Source organism: Camponotus floridanus, unplaced genomic scaffold (genome assembly GCF_003227725.1).
Source record: "Camponotus floridanus strain SB8 unplaced genomic scaffold, Cflo_v7.5 scaffold40, whole genome shotgun sequence".
Taxonomy (NCBI): domain Eukaryota; kingdom Metazoa; phylum Arthropoda; class Insecta; order Hymenoptera; family Formicidae; genus Camponotus; species Camponotus floridanus.
In genome coordinates this window covers 242,827-256,567 of record NW_020229548.1, presented here as the reverse complement: position 1 = coordinate 256,567, position 13,741 = coordinate 242,827, and the positions used below count along the sequence as shown (strand labels likewise).

At 37.3% G+C, this 13,741-nt stretch overlaps 1 protein-coding gene across 4 annotated transcripts in view; it reads right to left on the bottom strand.

The window, feature by feature from the left end:
• The window catches only part of LOC105254122 (fasciclin-3), a 312,011-nt gene that overhangs the window by 222,685 nt on the left and 75,585 nt on the right, over positions 1–13,741 (bottom strand). The gene's annotated exons all lie outside the window — the stretch shown is intronic.

The window sequence follows — 13,741 nt, the reverse complement described above, 5'->3', positions numbered from 1 at the left end:
ATTGTGCGCACACGCAAAGAGAAAATTAGGTTAATTACCATAATTAATTAAGATCAAATTACCATTAATCCTTCAAAATATTTAAAATTATTATTATACTAATCTGAATTTTATACATTTTTTTTTAATATCACCATCATAATATATAATTCTCTTCTCTTTCTTTCTCTTGAATAAAAATGTAACATTTTAATTATTATATAAATGTAACATTTTAATTATTATATAAATTATTATGTTATTTATATAATGTATATTATATAATGTATATATCCAATTGTTACACATTTCATTAGTTGGATCGCAACCTTCGAATATAGCAATTAGAGATTTCGGTGCCAGGTATTTACGGTTTCGTTTACGGCTGCGGCATAAACCGCGTGGTGCGAAGCGGAGCAAATTAAGTGGTGATTCCAATTGCCAATGTAATAACCGAAAACCGATCGCGAAACAAGCGTACACCATTTTCTTCTTCGGCTGCGATACAGCGACAATTCCCGATAATCCGGACGCGCGCGCGCGCGCGCGGACAAATCCAACGATACCGCACACGATCGGGTTCAGGTGTTCAGCCCATACGGGTCACTGGCCCTCGATGCAGTCTTCTCTCGATGCATCGTGAATGCATTAATTTGTAAGGGACTATTAATTTAGCCACGCGCTAATCGGTGCAACAGCATTTCCAAGTGCGCATAGCCCTTGGCGGAACTGGCGGTCCGTTTCAGCGGAAAATCGCCGCAGGAGTGACTATATTATCGTATTATAGTCGCGCATTATCATCGGACTCTCAACCGCGGCATCGTTCAGAGATCCGCTTAGCGAGACGCGACATAATTCTCTTTCACGAACTACTTTTCGTCGATGGACCGCAGGTAATACCAAGCTCGCATATTCCTCTCTCTCTCTCTCTCTCTTTCTCCTTCTCTATCGCTCTCTGCTTTTAATTAACAGTGAAATGACATGATTGTGCGCGCGGTCCACCAAATGAAAATCAAAGGATCCCGCGTTTCATTGCTAAATGCAGCAGAAAACAAAGTGCGCGCGACATTTATGCTCGACCTACGCTCGTCATGACTCTCTCTCTTTCTCTCTTAATTTCCGTCTCCCTCCTTCTCCTCGTCATTCTCTTTGCTTCCTTTCAGCTGCTTTCCATTAGCACGTTCTCAATGATATCGATCCGATTCCGTTCCGGCCGACAGATAATTGCAACCTCTCCCCGATATCAGCTGATGCAATTCCGAACGCGTAATGCCCTTGCTTAGTTACACGTGCGCAAATCTAACTGTGTACAATGTGATAAAAGAGACGCCTGTAAGTATACAACCGTGTAACGCGTGTAGCCATTTCACGCATTTCCGCGTCACGCTGGAAAATTCACGCCGCCAAAGCGGGGAGAAGCAGGAGAGAGAGAGAGAGAGAGAGAGAGAGAGAGAGAGAGAGAGAGAGAGAGAGAGAGAGAGAGAGAGAGAGAGGGAGAGAGAGAGAGAGAGAGAGAGAGAGAGAGAGAGAGAGAGAGAGAGAGAGAGAGAGAGAGAGAGAAGAGAGAGAGAGAGAGAGAGAGAGAGAGAGAGAGAGAGAAGGGAAACAGAGAGCCCGATTACATTTTCCATTAGCGGTCGCACCGAGCTTTCTTCGGGCTCTCGTCGCACGCTGGCTGGCACTCGTACTGATTATCAACCCCGCAATGTTCGAGGTCAGGTCGCTTTTTTTTCCTGCCAGAATTCTTTTCCTCCCCGCCTCATTTGCTATTCTCTTACGCGACAGACCTAACGTGAATTCCCTATACGTCAGGTTTTCGCGTCGAGAAAGTATTCAAATCGCCAAAGTTCTCATCGCTCCCGTCCACGCTATCGAGATAATAACGAAATATCCGAATGTGATGCGGTTACGTATTCATCCCGAATAGATTTCAAAACGGATAAAGTGGATACGTGGATAGTGCGATGTGTGTGAGCTGATTACTCAGTCATACCACGCAATATTTTTGCAGCGCGTCCCGAATGATTGAATAGATTGAATACGCTACGGATATCCGTGATAATGTATAGAAATGATATAAAGTGGATAATATTATTTCAACATTACCAATTTATGCATTGAATTATCGGATGGTAACGAAATGCTATTACTTGACGCAATCGCTGTTTTCAATAGCACTCTTATAACTAATTAATGTTTAAGTATATAATAATAACGATTAGTATATTACAACACGTTATAACGCTTCTCTCTCTTCATTTGAAAACGTTAAATAGTCTTTGTGCCGCTTCTGTAATAAATTATAGTTTTATCCGGTATTTCGAATGAAATTAATAACTGAAAATCAAATGTAATTAATTAACTTCATACGAAATAGATAGCTACGCGTCCCGTAAATCAACAATCGCGACGCGATCAAATTTATACTTGGCGATTTATGCATAAACACTTTTCGGAACACGTCGCTCGAGTTAATTCGGGGCTTCCGAATAAGCCGCAAAAATTTACCCGCATGTTTACAGATCGTCCGATGCATCTGCTCGTGGCTAATGGTTTCCTTTAGATTGAAAATTTAATTAAACCATTGCAACCGATACAGCTTATGAATAAAATTCTGTAAAGATCTAACGCGCGCTATATATTTACTGGTGGGCAAAAAGAGGTATGCAATATCGTATCCGATGCGTAATTCTCTGCGGCTCGTATCTCTAACCCGGCTGTGATTAATCTCGCGTTATTGCCGTTACATATAGCATCGCGGTGCATAAACGAGAGAGCAACCGGACTGGAACAGAAATCGGAAATAACGGATTTATTGCCCCGGGGAAAGATTCCACCGATTTCAAGTGACGTCCCGCGTTCAAGGCGAGCGCTCGTTCTTTCGCCTGGATGCGTCGCGGATGCACCGAAGTGAGTGAGCTCGCGAAATTCCTGTCCCGGAAGGTGGAACGATATTAAACTTATTCATCGAGCGATGGAAGAATGGAGGGAGAGTCGGAGATGTTAATTTTACGGCGAAAGATAACGAGAAAATTCGAGTCGCCGCCGGCGACCTCGATAAGGATTAATAACTGCAAGATACGTAAACGTGACTAAGAATGCATATCACGTATTAAAGCCATCAAAATATTAGAAACCTACATTATTGAAAGTTACGTTAAAAGGATGTCGTGTACCTATTTTCAAAATATTGAGAATTTTATGAAAATTGTACAGAATGTCCTTACATATGTTTAGAATCTTCGGTACAATTTTTAAATCGATTCGCTAAAGCGTTCACAAGTTACAAGAATTTTAATTTGCATCGAATTAACATGTGTTCTTATGGAAAACGTATAACCACGTCGATTCAAATGATAAAAACACAAATGGAAATAATATTCAGAATTTGTTTAAAATTTGCAAAAGTGTAGTTTACATACAGAGAAAATATTTGGTCAAATAATATTATACAAGTACTAACTGGTTAAAAAGATATTAAATATAATTTAAAGAAATCTAACTTCTTTGCCATGTATCTGTCACAAGGTGAAATTCTCTGCCAAGTGTTAATCATTTCGATTAACAAAATTCGGAATATTTCGGTAAAAAAAATATTTAAAAAAAATATTAAAATAAATATTAAAATATTAAATATTTAAATATAATAAATATTAAAAATAAATATTAAAATAAATATTAAAAAATACATGCACTGTAGCTAAGATCAAATTGTAATATTCCACGCAATTTTTCATATTCAAAATACACCAAAAGTGGATATTCGTCAATATTGATTTTCAGATACTTTTTCCTGGGATTGTACAAAACCTTAATCGAATAAAGAAAAGATCGTCATTATTTGTGTATAAATAAATACACTTTGAAATCTATCGCGATTTTCTCCATCGGAGATGACATTTTCAAACCAGTCAATTGTAATAATTCGCATAGACTTACATATCCGGAATCGTCGATAATTGTAAACGACAGACGTCTTCGCGCGAGGAGGGTAAATAATTTCCATAACAAGGTAGGTCGGGCATAGAACGAATTCTTATCAATTTATCGGTAATCGACTAACGCGAGCAATTAAAGATGTAACCGGTCGAACAGCCGGCGGCGAGCCGGGGGCGGGATCGTTGATTTTAATCGGCCATTCATTCGTGGAATGCTCGTATCCCGAGGAAAATGACTCGCACACCGGCCTTTGTGCAACGGGGAACAAGCGGAGGCGAGCGCATCGGAGCACGTAATTTTCATAACTTCTCTCGCGGAGACAATAACCGCGTGCTTCTCGAGCCCCATCTCCTCGCGAGGAGGAGCAGTGCTCGAACAGCTAAGTGGTTCGAACCGGCGGATCTTACTCCCTCAACCTCTCTCTTACCCTCCTCATCCCTTCGTCTCCTTTCTTCTCGCTTTCACGCCGTTCGCCGCATCTTGCAGCGCTCCTTCGCGTTTTCCGATGTAACCACTTTTCTCGCCGCGTCGCGCCTCTGAACGGCCACTGCCTTTTATTCCGCAGACTGAGAGAAATATGACGGGCAAATCTAATTTGGGTATTTACGAGATTATCATCCTTTCGAGTTTATGTTGTCTGACGCAGCCGTACATTTCCCTCTCTGTCTGTTTCAAGATCTCTCTGGTGCTTATCGGGAGATTGGTCGAGGTTAGTTAAATGCGAGGCGGGTCGTAAAAAGCTTATCGGCGGATATCGAGAAATATCGATGGAATTCATAACCGTTTAAGGCGATAGATCAATTCGCTCTGACAGTTGCAAAGCACGCGACGGACCGGGAATCGTATGAGTAGCTCTTTCTCCCTCTCTCTCTCTTTCTCTCCGGGAAGAACCCTCCAATTCATCATCTCAATAATCGTATACAGAATCATCGTGTTTTATGTTGTCCCGGTGACGCGCATCGACGAGCACAAAGTTCCCAGAGGGGGACTCGGACGCGATCCTGAATCTACGAACAGCATTGAACCAGGACCACGTATCTTCGCGCGCGCCGCTATGACTTCTCTTTTATTGCGCTCGCTTGAGCGATCACGAAGAAATCAAATTACTTCCGCCGTGCGCGAGCTCTTGTACGCGCGAGTTTTCCCGTAAATATATATTCTCGACCCCGCAAAAGGCATCTCCCGCTTGTCCTTCGTCGGCAAACTGAATACTCGGCGGATGATTCACAAAGTTATTGAAAACTTTGTTTGTCGTGTACACGACTGCGCACTCGAATCACGAGTTCGCGACAGAGTTTAAATGACAACTGCGAGTAAACTTCCAAAGATGTATCTCTTAAACCTCGGTTAAATGTAGCGTATGAGCTTTTTACAGAAAAGTTTATCTCGATATGTAGAATAATTTAAGCATGAAGAGAAGATAAACGCAAATGTATTTATGCTAATATTGAGCTATCGAATAAATAACTGTTCAAACAAATCGATAATACATAATTTCAAATCGGAGCGGTAATTTAAAAAATATTAAATTAAAAATGTTTTGAGAGATGTATTTTTTAATATTTATTGCGTTTTTTCCGAAATATTCCGAATTTTGTTCATCGAAATGATTAACTTTTGGCAGAGAATTTCGCCTTGTGACAGATACATGGCTAACTTATATATTAAATTATATTTAATACATAATTATAACAGATACATGGCTAACTTATATGTTAAATTATATTTAATATCTTTTTAACCAGTTAGTACTTGTAATATTATTTGACCAAATATTTCCTCTGTATCTAAACTACACTTTTGCAAATTTTAAACAAATTCTGAATATTATTTCCATGTGTTTTTATCATTTGAATCGACGTGGTTATACGTTTCCCATAAGAACACATGTTAATTCGGTGCAAATTAAAATCCTTATAACTTGTGAATCGCTTTAGTGAATCGATTTAAAAATTGTACTGAAGATTCTAAACATATGTAAGGGCATTCCGTACAATTTTCAATAAATTCTCAATATTTTGAAAATAAATACGAAACATTCTTAATATTATTGATAAGATGAAATATATATATAATGTTATATCTGGGCTTCATTTAAAAACAAATGTAATTATTCACGCGAATACACTATAATAACGATTCATAAATGTTTTCATGAAAAACCGACGGCGATGATTAAAAATAACGACTGCTTCTAACTTTTCAAATAATTCAAGTACAGACTGTACCACACACAATTATGATGCTTGTCACGTTGTGTTCAGTCTTATTAACTAACTTACTCTCAAAAGCCTACGTAGCTCGTGTATTAAATCCGTCTTCCCCTGTATATATGTATACATCTCTATCTAATCCATATATTGCATCAGACAAACGGAAACCATCTTTCGTCTCCTCGTGCTAAGAACCGTGGTATCATCTGTCAGCCCTCTTTCATTACATTCGCACGAACAATCACCAAGGGATCAAATTAGCCGCTTTTGATGTGGATCCAGCGAGGTGGATGTGCAATTCGTTCGCGGGTCGGACGTGTTTTCCAATATAGAGGGTTTTGCGCGCGTATACGAAGTAGCCGCGAGGGGTTCTGCTTGCAAACTCCTGAAGAACGAGCGTGGGATCGAAGCAGAAGGGTAGTGATGGGAGCTGTTGGATAAGACCCGAATACCCGGAGGGCACGACCGAATCTCTCACGTGTGGACGGTTCCGCGTGTTATGCAAATATGTTCTCGCGCTCGTGTCTCTTTAACGAATATTGCCAAACTTGCCGTAGTTACGAGCGGAATAAAAACTTCGAAGAGACTGTCGGAAGCGAGCGAGTCGGAAAGGGAAAATTAGTTTGGACGCAACTTGTACTCGATTCACGTCAACGGACTAATATTTATGTTCAATTAATCGATGCCCGAAGACCTGTTATCGATCAGATCGAAGGTGATGAAGCGACGTTTATAACAAGCGTTTCCAAATAAAGAGAGACTAAAGTATGTGATTTCGTCGACCTTCATTCTTCTCATAATATCTCGCGAGCCTCGCGACGTTCTTGATATTTTAATCTTACCTTATTATCATTGTTTCTGTGAAAGAAATCACTTTTCAAAGCTTTTAAAATATATGTTGTAAAAATATGATTGAAATTTAAAAAAGTGACGAAGAATAATAATTTTTATATAGAATTTATAAATATTACTTCATTATATAATTTTTTATTATAAATTCGTACGATTTATTACAGATTATGCTTAAAAATATAAATATTTAATTAAATTTTTAGTAATTATATGCACATGATATAAAATAGGCTTTTATGCATGAAATATAAGAATGTTTTTTAGAAAATTAATAGGAGAGAACATTTTTTTTGCTATTATCATCATAATGATATCATGTACAGATATACATAATCCGACAAAGAGAGAATATCTACAAAATGAGAAAATTACATTGATAATTGCACATTAAACGGTATTTCATACTTCTGCCGCATCTGTGCAAGTATAGTATAGCATATGTACAGTATTCTTTGATCTTTTGATTCAGAGATAACGGATATACGTAATTCACAGACGTAAGTGAAGTGCTCATCCCACATGAGAAAAGATACGCGATTGTACTTAGCGAGTATAAAGTTGAATTCCAATTATCTTCTTAATTAGAATCTCTAGTGAATTTCTAGGGAACATGATGTTCCTTAATTACTCGAAGTACTTAATTATCCTAATTTCCTCTATCACAAAAGAAGCTCTTTTCTGTAATTAGAGATTTGCATCGAAAAAAAATATCGATTTTAATTATTGAATTAAAGGCACAAAATATCGTTATTTGAATATATCGTTTCAAAAATCACTACTAAACCGTTCCTTTCATGTAAATGTACTTTGAATGCATCACACTTACAAACCGCATATAAATCGGAATCAATATTAATATCTTGCTTTTCAATCTTTTTACAATCTGCGTAATTAATTTTATCTTGTGGTACATGTAAAACATAACGCGTGAAAGTTTTTATCAACTGGCAAAAGTTTTTATCAACTTTTCGAAATACATAGTTCGAGCTTGGTTAATTAAATTTGTCTCAAATTAATTTATTATTTAGGTAATTTTCCGCTTTATTGCCGCTCAAAGCTTGTTGGCAGTCGGGCGATTTTTTTTCCCGTCGTATGAAGAGAGCATTTCCAGTTCCCCTAGTTAGACGACACATCCCCGAGATTCAGATCGGCGACATAACGTCAACGTCGTTGAAAAACCACCCCTGATTAATGCAAGCGGCGCACGCACACCCTTTTCTCTTATCTCGCATACGCACACATATCCCCTGCCCTCAAGGCGTGCGTTATCGGCATTATCACCCGCGGTTCACGCGGGCACGGCGCGTGTCGTCGCTATTGTAGTCGTCGTTTCCGGTCGGACGCGATGGATCGCGTGAGATTGAAGCGAGTCTCGATTCTTGAATTACGTTCGCGATCGAGAGCCGCTTTGCTCGCTCAGGCGAGCACTTAACGCAGTAAACAGCACTTATCGATTAACTGATGCTGATTAAAGCTGTTTGCTTTACATATTGCGTGCGAGATGAACAACAGTAATAAAATGATATCGATCAAAAGGAAATTATCGAACCCGTATGTTTGATTTTTAGAAATATTCTCATACACACACTTAACGTAGAAAAAAAAAACTGTAATTAAATTAATTAAAAGTATATTTTCTGAGCATACAAAATTTTTAAATATTAAAAATCTATATAAATTGAAGAAAAAAAAATAACAGTAGTTACAAGCAAATAAAAATCACTGTTAAATAATGATTAAAAACACGTGCGTTTTAAAGATGCGCATTTTATACTTGGGCAATAAAATAATGAAAAAAATATCCTTTATAAAAATTATCAGAATTAAATCGATCAATCGTGTTATCGTAATAAATCACAAATTATTGGAGAACAGCTAAGTGATAATCAAGAATTTATGCGCGACGATAGCGAAAATAAGGATTTATTCCAATCTACAATAATATTTCACGCGCGGTTAATTCTCTTTACACACACGTGCACACGAGCGCGCGCTTTTCATAAGTATTTCAAATCCTGCGAATCCTTCGCATATTAACTAGGATTGGCGAATACACGCGTTTTACTATATTTGCTCGAGAGAACTTGCTAACACAGAACCGCGGTACTATTTAATTTGCATTCAACGACATGCCGGCTAATGCATCAAGGAAAGACTGGGTGCGTGTAAGCATAATGGGAGATCTGGAATATTATCAGAAGCGTAAAGAGTTAATTTAGAGAAACGTGAAAGATGAAAAATATCGTTTATCGCACCTCAACGAGCGCATACGTGATACGTAATTCGCACGCAGAAAGCATGTCGTCCTTATCCCTTATTAAGAGATGACGATAAGAAATTACAGTAATTAGAAAATTCAATGGAAAAAAGGAAAGGAAATATATTAATCTACTTAAGGATGTTTTGTATGTACAATCCCAGCAAAAAGTAGCTGAAAATCAATATTGACGAATATATCTACTTTTGGTGTATTTTGAGTATGAGAAATTGCGTGAATATTATAATTTGATCTTAGCTACAGTGCAGAGATGTATTTTTTAATATTTATTTTAATATTTATTTTTAATATTTATTATATTTAAATATTTAATATTTATTTTAATATTTTTTTTACCGAAATATTCCGAATTTTGTTAATCGAAATGATTAACTTTTGGCAGAGAATTTCGCCTTGTGAGACAGATACATGGCTAACTTTTTTAAATTATATTTAATATCTTTTTAACCAGTTAGTACTTGTATAATATTATTTGACCAAATATTTCCTCTGTATCTAAACTTTAGCAAATTTTAAATAAATTCTAAATATTATTTCCATGTGTTTTAGTCATTTGAATCGACGTGGTTATACGTTTCCCATAAGAACACATGTTAATTCGGTGCAATTGTACAGACATTCCGTACAATTTTCCTGAAATTCTCAATATTTCGAAAATAGATACGAAACATCCTTAACGAAAACTCGATAGAATATCGCGTGGGGAAAGTTACACGCGTTCCTGTGTTGTTTCGCGATGGATTACGCTATATAATGCGGGGAGTTTAACGTTTAATTCCACGCAACGTTTACCAACAACGTTGGGCCAGGACAGACGAGGCGATCTACCTCATCTTTATATACGAGCCCGCGTTGTAACGAACGAATAATTATTTGTAACACTCTGTCACACGCGCGGTCTCGCGGCTCGTCATCTGCGAGAGAGACGCGGAATAGCGGCAGGCATAATTCATGAATACACACATCTCCCGGGGCGCAAGTACAAAAGGCGAGTAAATCGTTACGGGCTATCCTTTTTCCATGGAAATTTGTTCGCGCGCGCATGTCGCTTTACTGAGGTCCGGGATGTTTTCCATGCGGCACAGTTTTCCGTGCTTGCCCTCCGGGCTTGCACCGCCTCCCATGAATTATAAACGTCGGCGAAATGAGGAAGTTGCTTAAAAGGATTTAAATTCTGACGCGCGCCGGCCGGCCGACGTCGCCCCCCCCTCCCCCTCCTCCCTTCCGCCCTTCAAGTTTCTTCTTTCAATCTCCACGCGTCGTAAACTCCTTTCTCTTCGAGACGGGGCGATATCATTTCAACTTTTGCGCGAAATTGAAAGCGGGACGGAACATATCGCCTGAGAATCAACGGCGCGAACGTGGCATGCTCGCCGCCATCTCTCCCTCTATCTCCCTTCCCGCCAATTCGCTCTCCTTCCTTCCGCAACGTTTCATTCCGCACTTTCATAACACGCGGGTTATCATGCCAAGCGGTCGAAGTGAAAATAAATTGGCGAAGCGCGCTTCTCGAGAGTTTTCATTAAATCGTTCAAAGACGATGAAATCCTATTTATCGATATTTGATGGCCGATGTTAGAAAGTGAGAAAAGATTTGCAATTGTTAAGACACATGTCGAAAAATGTTTACTGAATCCTTGAGATTTCGGAATAGAGATTGTCAACGTGAAAGATATGTGAATGAACGTGTCTTGATAAATTGGGAAATTATTTCCTTTTTATGGAGAAATATTTGTAAGAAAGATTATTCTTAAAGAATAAACATATGATACATTCGCTATGTAAAAACATAACAGTTCGCCACACGATTAACTTCAGCAATTTTTTTATAATGCCATGTAATAGTAACGAATGAAGAAATATCGCGGATTCGCAGAGATTTGTCATGGAGTTTACGAAGCGACATGATACCGGGACGATAGTAAACCCGCCGTTTCTTTTCGTCCTTTTGCATCCATTGTACGTTCTTCCGTTTCGAGTAACGAAGGGAAAAAGTGAGAATGTGGGACGGAACGGAAAACAACAGAAAGTCTAGCAACGGGGAAAAAGAATTCCTAAGTAAATTACAAAAAGGAACGTATGTAGAGAACGAGCATGGCTACGAACATAAAACTTGCATTACCATCTCTAACCGTACTTGCGAAAATATCTGACGCGACTAGAAAATATAATTCTATTTTTCATTCAAAAAATGTACTTTTTACCCATCATATGAAATGTCTAAAAGCTTATTTTAGTTAGCTTATGTATCAACAACTATATCACGAATGAATGTGCGTGCACAATAAAAAATAATATTGCATATTAGTCACATCAGATGTTAGATATAATAAATGTTAGAAAAAAGCTTGGGAAATAACTGTCTAAGAAATTACGTTTTAATTTTTTATCACTATTTGCAGCCAAGAATTCGCGTATTCAGTATATTTTATTATATTAAAATTTGTAAGAAAAAATTTTTTATCATTCTTGAAAAACAAGTAACATAATATACGATTAATTGATTTATATACATATAGATGAATTATGTATTTTAAATAATCTTGTATATAATAGACATAATTTTTCCTGGAAGCACTTGTTAGTATATTTAATTTATTATTAGTTATTTTTTTACCTTTATATTTCAATCAAGAATATGTGTGAAAATCAATACTTGAGTAAAAGTATAATCTTGTTCTAGTTTCAAACATATATGTAGTATTATATAAATTTTCATTAGAATTTACCTAAATTTAGGTAAATAAAATAAATAAAATGGATAAATGGACCGTCTTGTTTTATCACCTATCTATTTCCAATATTTGCGGATAGATCGTTAAGAATAATGTACAAGAAATCCTTTTTCATTCACTTAAACCTAATTTAATCTTCGCGTAGTGTCTTTTTCAGAGACGCGCAGTCGAGAATCATTATTATCGTGAAGCGTAAAAGAGACCATAAACCTGTAATATTGCATAGGGGAAAAACTGGGGGATAAGTGTGTCGTGACATCCCACAACGTGTTGCCAAACCCTGACCCTAAATTGGGGGAACTTCTTATTTGTTTCTCTTTCTCTCTCGTCCTTTGTTTCTCTCACTTTCCGATCCCTGTGTATTTTTCCGCCTCGAGTGCTCGAGCAGAAAAAGCGGAATGTCGAAAAGAAACGGGTGTAGAAATCGGCACCCTTGAATAGACGAACGATAAAGCAACACAGCCAGCAAGTACTGGCAAATGAGGGTGTCTCGTCTTTCTGATTGCCCTCGAGGCCGATTGTACGCTTCGATAGATTGAGAAGGAACGAACGGAATGAAGATTGACCCCACGAACAAGTCGCGCATTTGCAGTGATGAAAATCAAAGATATAACCGGCGAGAAAGATCGAGTGACTGGGAATATTTTCTTGAAAGTGATCCGACGCGAGAAAAATTTAAAAATTCTAGAGGAAAATCCAACGTTTAAAATCGAAACCCAATACGACGGGATAAAATATAATAATAAAATATAGCAAATATGTTTCTTGTGTATAATTGTATATACAATGTGAATAAAAAAAAATTTATTTTGTCCTACGACAAAAACGATGTTGTTTGATGTTGCATAGTTTCAATGACTTTATATACTGAATCTATACTAGTTCTGCTTGTCCAAGATGCATCTAAATGCACGATAATTTAACCGGTCATTGAGACAGCAATAACGTATCCTAGCCGTTACAAAGATGGACGACTGTAATTTAAGCGAACACGCAACAGTTCGTGATATTTACAGCCATATTAATGTCGTGCCAGTTATAAATTGCCTGCCCACCATAATACTCGCAATGATTCGAAGAATCAGAAAATCTTTACTTTTCATTTTTGACTACATTTTACATGACATTTAATTTTGGAATAGAGATTCAATGCATTCATGAAATAAATAAATTAGAGATAAAAAAAAAAAAGAGTAGATTCAATATATTAAAACGGTATATAATAGAATAGAATTAATATATTATAAAAATATTTTCCTGAGAAATTAGCGCGACAGAAATAAACGTGCGTTTAAACATAGCAAATACCAATACCATAGATAGATATCGACAGACCTTACTTATATATGCGCTCGAAGAAGTGCCACGGAACTGGGTCGGAACCGTGATAAATCGCATCAATTTACCGCGGATCGATACACGGAGCCTTTATTAAAATCGAAGTCGCAATATTTCTGCTTCAGAGCGCACATCGTGACTATCGATTTCGCGATACCGACCAAGATGATGGTAATGTATTAGCATTACCTGCTGACTGAGATCAGTTTCAATAAACATTAACAGAGACTTAACTCTGATTTTCCGCTTCATTTCGGAGAAAAAAATCGAAAGAAATAAAGGATACACAGACACATATTATTAACGTTAATCATAAATATTAAATTAAAGATAAGTTAAGTTTATGGTGTATGAATTATTTATTTAAAGTTTAGGGGAAATAATTTATTTTGTATTTTTTGTTTTTA